The sequence below is a fragment of the Elaeis guineensis genome, chromosome 9 (genome assembly GCF_000442705.2).
Source record: "Elaeis guineensis isolate ETL-2024a chromosome 9, EG11, whole genome shotgun sequence".
Taxonomy (NCBI): Eukaryota; Viridiplantae; Streptophyta; class Magnoliopsida; order Arecales; family Arecaceae; genus Elaeis; species Elaeis guineensis.
Genome location: NC_026001.2, coordinates 68949293 through 68959057, shown reverse-complemented (window position 1 = coordinate 68959057; position 9765 = coordinate 68949293).

Sequence of the window (9765 nt, the reverse complement as noted above, 5' to 3'; positions counted from 1 at the left end):
ATCCCAATACTTCCAAATGATATTTAATTTTTTTAATTTTATTTTTTTTAAAGTGAGCCAGCCAAACTTGTGAAACTTTTTCTTGAGTACTTTGACTTGACATTTTAAGAAGATTTGTTCTTATGATAAATTCTTTATTTTGGATATTTGAAAAATCCTACATCCAATCTGAAAATATATGATTAGTATCATAATTATTTAATATTTTATTATTATCAAAATTAATTATAGAATCAATAATTTCTTTCTTTTTGATGATGATAAAACTTTGAGTATATATGCAAATAATAAATATAATATAATGTGTTTCAATTAAATTATGTATATGAATCATGAAATGATAGGATAAATATATATGAATATACACTTCATGAATGCTTTATTGGAAGTCTACCTTTGATGTCAAAATGCTTGTTTCACATGTTTCAATCAAACACATGAGCATATCAAAAAAAGTTAAGAGTATTTCAAGTATTTTAAGCATATAATCATCTCAAGTATATACTCAATATAACTTTCTTCCTTTTTGACAACATCAAAAAGCATAAAGGAAGGATTATGTTAAATTTTTAGAATTTGACTTTCAAAATTTTACAAATCAAAATCAATCATCAAAATCATTCAAAAAAATTTAATTTTCAAAATTTTATTTAAGTTCTCCTCCTTTCAAATTCAACTTAAGTTTAACTTTTAAATTTAGACCAAGACTTCTTCCTTTTTCTTAAAAACATGGATACAAAAGTACTTCTTAATTTCAATTTAAGGTGCTTTGGGCTTTAAAGACTCCATAGAGATAGAATCTCTTGAATAATATGATCTTGAAAATACTTCTTTCTTTTTTTATATGAAAGTAGATCATTTAAAAATATATCACAAGAGTTTGTCTCAAATAATGTAATAAGAAGAATATAGCCATGAAATTTCAGATTTGAGACATAATATACTTTCTTTTGCCAAAAGATAAAGTGATGGAATTTAAAGTAAAATTAGATAATTTGATATCAATTATAAGAATTATGATACCAACTGTGATAATATTCTGAAAAAATTCTGCTTGATATCAATTGAAAGAAGTTTACATTTATATCTGTGAAAAATAATCAATTTAATTCTTCTTGATACCAAATATCTTGAGATTTAATCCAAGTAGCAACTATCAAAAGAATTATCTTTTTTCATTTGATCAATATAGATTTAGAAACATATCTCCCTCTTTTTGAATAAAGTTGATGTATTAAAAGGCATCTCAAATTTAATTACAAAATGGCTTGGAACTTCAAAAATTTAAGAAAGATAAAGCTTTTCAGAACAATGAATTTTCATAAGATAAGTTTAATTTTTTAAAAATTATTTCTTTCTTTTTGTTACAGTAGTATCGTGAATACCTCAGATCAGTGTGTTATCATGGATACCTCAGGCCAGTGAGCTATTTTCATAGTTGCCAATCCAACCATCGAGTTAAGGTATTTGGAGCTGAGCTATTTATATCCAGTCTGATGTGCGGTCTATCTGGCATGTAAGCTTCTTTCGTTACCTTGGATAGCCAATTTTCTAGCATGTGCAGTTGCTGTTTATCTTGAGTGGATAAGTTCGGACGTAACTAACTCTCCACATCTCATGCGAGCATATAAGAACTAGAATATCTCATCCACTAACAGCACATCCAATAGTCCGACAATCTCGAAACTGCATGTTTCCATGATTGTTCAGCCATATCCTCTATAAATAACTAAAGTCTTGAGGATCAAGTTAAGCAATCCCTCTAAGAGAACTAGTTGCTGCTTCTATTGTTCTCTGATTCTTGACTTGAACGTTAGAGAGTCTTCATTGGAGCGAAAACCTCCAGCCTTGACTTTATTTTGTAGGTCACTCCAGCAACACTACACAAGGCCCAGTTGTTTGCCGATCGATCTCAGTCGAAACAAGCAGCAATAGATATAGATAGGGCCAATCTTTGCGCATCATGCCACCAAACTATCTGCCATCTCTCAAACTGCTGTCGGTGCCGACGAAAAGGATGCATTAGCATCAAGCTCGAATCTAACCGAAGTAGCCCAAGTGGCTCCAGGATCCCCCATAGAGGCATCAAAGTCCCTCCTTGTGCGGGCTGGAAGACGAGGGGCTTGCGATCCAAACAAGGAAGGAGATACAGAAATTCTTCAATGCTCGAATTATTTTTTATTTATATTTTTAAAATTCTTGAGCGAGCCCAAACAAGGAAGGAGATCACGATGCTTAATTAAAAAATGAGACCACAAAAATCTCTTGATTTTTGAATCCAAAAATTAAATTTTTAAAGGGATCTAAATAAAAAAAGATATCGCAGTATCTAAAATTACAGCAGACTGAAATCTAGCAAAAGAAGAGACTGTTGAAATCCCTCAGTTCCCATAACTCATCCTAGTAAGAGGTTTTCAAGTTTCCATCTAATTTTTTATTTCTTTTCTTGCTGGTAGGGCTACAGGACCATGAGCACCGAGCCAACGATCACGTTTGAGCCAAAGCAAAAAAATAAAAAAGAGGATGCCACGGGCCTACCTTGTGCATCCCTCGGGAACTCGGCCAGTGCCAAAGCCAGCCGTCGTGAAAGAAGAAGAAGGAAAGAGGCCGCACGCCTCCCTCGCGTGCCCTTCGCATGCATTTGACGGGCCCGCACATGCTTCCAATGCCAAGCCCTGTCGGATCGACGGCCTACGAGTGGCTGCACTTCTCCCGCATGCCCATGCACTCTTTTGGCAATGCCGAGGCCGCCTGTGAGCGCCCTTGAGGTCCTCCCATCTTTGAGGATCTGGGCTTCTGCACCCTCTACACCAACGACTCTCCGAGGACAACCAGTGCTGCCTGATGGTGGACAATCGGGATCTTCAGCCCCTGCAATGCGGCAGACATCGACGAACAAGGAGAGCACATCTGGTTCATCTCCTGCAACCGCTCCTCGCCACCTTAACCTGCAGCAGTACAGGCCCCTTGAGTTCGTCATCTCCAACCTTGCCACTATGGATGCCAAGGAGCTCAGCGTCGGGGTCTTTTGTGGTAAGTGCCTTAGTGGCTAAGACTGCCTGGGTCTGGCTCGTGTCCATGGCACCCAACTTCACCATTGCAGTGCCTCCTCAGCTAGATCCATGGCAAGGTCGGCCACTAGATCTATTGCCACGATGAGCCTATCGAGGGGCTTGAGCAGCAGCGACCATTGGACGCTCAGCAACGCCCCTGGACGGAGGAGCCTCTGGTGCTGGCAGCAACCGCCATGGGGGCACGGTGGACGTGACTGCCAAAGGGGTCTTCAGAAGATGTGCATGTTGGCCAGGTGCGTCCAATGCTTTGGGGCAGTGCACGAAGAGGGGTTGCACAAGCTTCATCATCCATGAACTTTGGCCAGAAGCATTCCATGCTGAACAAAGGCATAATTATGGAGGCTGTCATCAGAAATAGATCTCCTCCCATCTTCATTGCTCATCAGCCACGTTAGCATCATGGCATCCAAATTATTGAGACATCAACACCGATCAGAGTCGAGGCAGGAGAAAAATCAAGACCGAGCCAAGGTCAAAGCAGATCCGAGATGAGATCATGCAGATTCGAGGTGAGATCATGCAAATCCAAGGTGAGATTATATAGATCTGAGGTAAAATCATGCAGATTAAAGGAGAAATTAAATCTGAGTAGAAGAGAAAATCAAGACCAACTGAGCCCAGAATAGAACAACTAGAGCCCAAAATCAGGCTAATTCGAAGCAAAAAACAATCCCAAACTGAGGCAAAGCTCCAATTCAAATTAAGACAAATAACAAAAAGAGTCAAGCAAAATCTAAAAGCTTCTAAATAAAGCTCACAACTCTTACGGTAAAAAGCTTTCAGACCCTATCTATTATTTTACATTGTTATTTTTGAATAATAGGTCTTTAAGCACTTAAATTGAAGTGGAGATCAAACCAAGGCCACAATAATGTGAGACCTGTGAAATGATCTTCAAAAAACTAATCTTGAAATATCAACATCATCAGAAGGCTAAGGTCATCAAAAGATCAATCTGAGCAAATCAGTGCTAACCTGAGATCAAAATCAAGGACAAGCCGAGATGAAGAGTGCGCCAAACCAAGAGAAATAAAAAGCTAAGCAAAACCAAAGGCTTCTTAAACAAAGTTCCTCATGGTAAAAGGCCCTTAAGCCTTCATCCATTATTTTGTTTTCTTCTTTTTTCTTACAAGATCATAGGTTTTTAAGCCAAAATTCAACCAAGACAAGGGTCAAACCATGTTGAGAGCTAACCCATGAGGACCCCCAACGGCCCTTCACTTTTTAGCGAACAATGCCAATGGTCCTTTGCTTTTCAATGAACAATATCAACGAAGAACGCCCTTTGCTCTTCAGCGAGCAAAGCCAACGAAGACAGTCATATAAGCAACAAAGGCTAACCTACAGGACCCTCGGAGCCCGTCGATCTCCATCCGGGCCAAAATATGGAATGAACGAAGGCTAACCTAAAAAGATCTTTGGAGGGCTAACCAAAAGAACCCTCAGCCCACAATAATCAGCCTTTGATCGGCTTAGAAGAAGCCTTCGATTGGTTTTAATGTAAACGACCTTTGATCGGCCTATCATTGAAGATGAGCAGAGTAAAGATGCCGCCGTATAAGATGAGTAGAGCAAAGATGCCGCTTGTATAAAGATAAGTAGAGTGAAAGACATCGCTCGAGTAAAGATTCTTTTGACATGTCTTCGATTATTTTGAAGTACTCCCTTCGCTCGACCCAACGTTGATTCTCGAACTCGAGAGTAGGGGGTTAGTGTTGGGGATAACTTCGTACTAGCTAAAGACTTATGCATATAGGCATATAAAGATATCTCAAGCTCGGTCTGAGATCTGGTATGAGCTTGATCGCCGACCTCCTCTCCAAAATCCACCTATATCGACTAAGCCTCAGATCGACATTCTCGAATAGATGCCTCAAATCGATATTTTTGAATAATTATCTCAGATCGGTACTCTCGAATAGTTGCCTTTGATTGGCCCTAGCTCATCATGGCCTTTGATCGGCCTAAGTCTTAATAGCCTTAGATCGGCTTTAATTCAACAGCCTTCGATTGGCCCCGACTCAAAATGACTTTTGATCGGCCTAAGCCTCAACAGCCTTAGATCAGCTTTAATTCAATAGCCTTCAATTGGCCCGGCTCAAAACGACCTTTGATCGATCGAAGCCTTAATGGCCTATGATCGGTCGAAGCTCAAAAGGCCTTAGATCGGTTCAAAGTTCAAGCTTTTTTTCAGCTGCTTCACCACTTGTATTAAATAATTAACAGATGCCTTAATGAGATGTATGGATGGATGTCCCTAGGCCTGAGGTATCATATCAATAGTACTTCTTTCACCTGATTATTAGACTTAGGAGTAGGAGGTAGTGTTACAATGGTACCGTGGATACCTCGGATCAGTGTATTATCATGGATACCTCAGACCAGTGATCTATCTTCGTAGTTGCCGATCCAACCATCGAGCTAAGGTATGTAGAGTTGAGCTATTTATATCTAGTTTGATGTATGACCCATCTGGCACGTGAGCTTTTTTCATTACCTCGGATAATCAATTTTCTAGTGCATGCAGTTGTTGCTCATCTTGAGTGGATAAGTTCGGATGTAATTAACTCCCCATATCTCATAAGAGCAGATAAGAACTAGAATATCTCATCCACTAGTAGCACGTTCAACAATCCGATAACCTCAGAACCATATGTTCCCACAATTGTTTAGCCATATCCTTTATAAATAACGAAAGCCCCGAGGATTTAGGTAAGTAACCCCTCTCAGAGAACTAGTTGCTATTTTTATTGTTCTCTGATTCCTAACTTGAGTATCAGAGAATTCTCACTGAAGTGAAAATCTCTGATCCGAATTTTATTTTGCAGGTCACTCCAACACCACTGCACAAGGCCCAGTTGTTCGCTTTCGACCTCAGTCGAAACAAGCAGCAACACTTTTCTTGAAAAGCATCAAACACTTAAATTCTGAAATGATATCAATTTTCTTAATTTGTCTCATATAATATCATACCAAGAATGTATCAGAGCAAAACATGGTATCGGAGTAAAATAAACTTGAGATAAGACAGTTTTTTTTTTGTCAAGAGATAAAGCAATGAAGTATAAGGCAAAGCTAGATTGTTTGATACCAATTGTAAAAATTAATCTTCTTGATATCAATTATTTTAAAAATCAAATCAAATAGCAATTATCCTGATACCAATTAGAGATTTTAAAAAGAACATATTTTAAATTCATTTCTCGAAGGTAATCAATCATAGTAAAATATAAAAATATATTTTAAGTGTAGCTTGATACCAGATTTTCTAAAATATCCACTTTCTCAAACAAATTTTTTAATACCAATTATTTTAATTTTGAAGTGATAAAGATAAATCGATTTAAATCAAACAGTTTTGATATCAGCAAATCATTCAAATTAAAAGATTTTTAGTTATTATTCAAAAGATTATCTCATCCTTTTTATAAGAAGTATTAAGTAATTAAGTTCAAAAAAGGCATTAATTTCTTAGATTTGTCTCAAATAATATCTTATCAAGAATATAGCTTTGCAAAATCAGATTTGAGATAAAGACATTCTTTTATTTTTGCCAAACAATAGATCAATAAAATATAAGAGAAACAGTAACCTATCTGATACCAATTGAAAAAATTTAATTTTTTTTTAAAATATTTAACTTTAAAGATAAGTGACACCTTTCTTAAAATATTTTGTTTGATATCAACTTCAAAAGATTCAAGAATCGCATTTATCAAATCTATTTTCGATATTAGTCAATTAGAGTAAAGTATCAATGTTCATTAATAATTTTTTTTTTCAAATCAAATATGATTTCTTGATACCAATTAATTATCAAAAATTGATGATATGATCAAAATATGTGAAGTATGAATAGTTGCTCAAAATAAATTAAATGATTAAAATCACAAAAATGCTTAAATAAATCTATAGGATAAGCAAAATGTAATTATTTATCAATGATCTCTCTTTTAAGTCCAATAATAATTTTTCTTTTTACGTTCAAAAATGGTTCCTCCAAAATAAATCACATGAACATAATAATAAGAATACTCAAACAAATTTATATGGCTAAGCAAAGTTCAAAAGTTTATCAATAAATTCTCTTTTAAATTTAAAAATAATTTTTTTATAATTTTGATTTCTCTCAATATTTTTTATGATAAATACTAAAAAAATTCTTTTTTTTGGATACTCTTTCTTTTTCTTTCAAATTATGCGTATTTAATTAAAAGATAACGTTACATGAGCATGTTTTTCACCTCCCTAGTTTTATAAATATTGTATAATTTCAATCAAATAGGTAAACACAAATGTAAGCATCAAACACACTTAATTTTCAAAAAGATCATATTTTCATTGATTAGCCAAAATATGAGTACCAAATATGATGAAAATATGAAGACATACAAAATGTATGAGAGCTAATTCCTATACCAATGTCAACAATGGATTGCTAGGATCACTAAAGCTCCATGAAAGGAATCTTAGCATCCTAAGCAAGAATAGATTAGGATAATTCTAAGATGTAAGTCCAGGCTAGGTAGAAGGAGAGGGTAGTCTGGTGTCTCTAGATGACTATCTCCAAACATCCCTTACTGCAGTAAAAGTCTGAATCAGCCTGGTGGACTCCTCTCTGACCAGTGCTAGAGCATCCATCAGCTCTCTTCTCATCTATTGTGCCTCTGATGGATACTGCTGAAGCTCTGCATAGACTGAAATAATGATCCTAGTGAAAACTCTCTCAATAAATGCATCCTTATCCAATATATCAAATAATCATGAGCTACTCTCTGGATGGCTGGTCTGTGAAGGTGCAGTGGTCTCTCATGCTGCTCTACTGGCTTCTCAGTTCTGATATCTACTATAATAAATTTTGCTATAAAAATCTCATCATCATCTACTATAGTATGAGTACTGACACTGATATCTTTGATGCCTTTGACATTATCTCAATCCAATATAAATTTCAAGTGTGTCACTACTTGAGACAATCCGAAGTGCTCCTATTGATCTATTATATGTAGCATGCATCTAACACCATCAACATCCATTTTAATTCGCATGCCTTTTACTTTGAAAACTAGACTTCTAATCATTTCGATGCTTGATCCTTTCTTGCATGGGAAAATGACTTGGAGAAGTCCTAAATTCTTGAATTTCTACATAGGGCTTCATCTTTCTTTGGATGTATTGCTTCCAAGGTGCCATTGAAGAACAAGAACAACAAGAATCAGATAGAAATAGAGAGAAAAATTTTAACTTTGGTGGGAGAGGAGTTGGAAAGGAATTATGGCTTGAGAAAAATTAAAAATGAAATGACAAAATCTTGAGATATTTCTAATTAAAAGACCTATCCCAGATTAAGGAGTTTCAAAACTATTGAAGGAATAATGAATATGGGTCGATTCCTTATAGAACTATTTTTCTTCAAGAAGCCATAAGTCGACTTCTTGATTTTAAGAGTCAAGTTCTTGATACAGAAAATAGTTTAAGAAAATTCAAATCAAGAAAATTGATCAATTTGAATGAAAATTAATTTATAATCAAGTTGAGAATTAAGATTGACATTCCAATTATGTTAGAGAATCAAAAATCAGTTAATGTAAGGGCAAGATAATCAATCAAATTAGGAGTATCAAATAAAAACGAATCTAGATAATAGCTCTACAAGTTTAGGTTTAACTAGAAAATTTTTAAATCTTTAGGGGTTCAAGCTAAAATGCAATGCAAATCAAAAATCAATAACATCAAGCATGTGTTATATACATACATACATACATACATACATACATACATACATACATACATACATACATATATATATATATATATATATATATATATATATATATATATATATATATATATATGATTTGATGACTTATTTTGATATTTTTCAAATCAAGTAATTTTTGAAATATTTCAATAGTTACATGTCTTCTGAGAATGTCAAAAATTAATTTGATAGTTTTGCACTTAAATATTTTCATATGCCATTATGCTCATTTTAATTTGAGTTTTACAGGTAATATCGTGTTATAAAGGGTTTGAGAGCATGCTGAATTTAAATGAAACTTATGCTTCTTACAATCAATATGATATTATGGTTAAGAAAATATATTCAATGAAGTAATAAAAGATCAACACAATATCATACATATGTATAAAGCATCAAAATCAATCATTCAACCAAAAATAATATCAAAAAATAGTGATGGTATGATGTGAGAAAGTTTAGCTTTTATCAAACATCATTATTTATTCACTTTAAGTCCTACGCATCCAATTTCAAGAGTTTGCTCCTTCACATCCTCGGATACTTGGTATACCTGTAAAAATGTTTCTTAACTTTTAGTACCCAAGCCATCTTGGATTCATTGGAGTTAATACATATGGTTTCTTTTCAAATCCAAATTTATTTAATCAAAGTATGATTATTTCTTTTAATATTATATTAAAAAATTTTATGACCTATTTTGTTATATTTGAAATATACTATAAAATGATTTTCATGTATAGCTTTATCAAATATATTTTTAATAAATTTTTATTTTCTCAAAGGATTGAAATTAATTTTAGCTTTATCAAAAATAGTTTTTTGATTATTCAAAATTAATTGAAGCTTTTATGAGCCAATTATAAATTTTTCAAGAATAGACTTTAATGTTTCAATCTTTTTTCTAAGATTATCATTTTTTTGCATAAG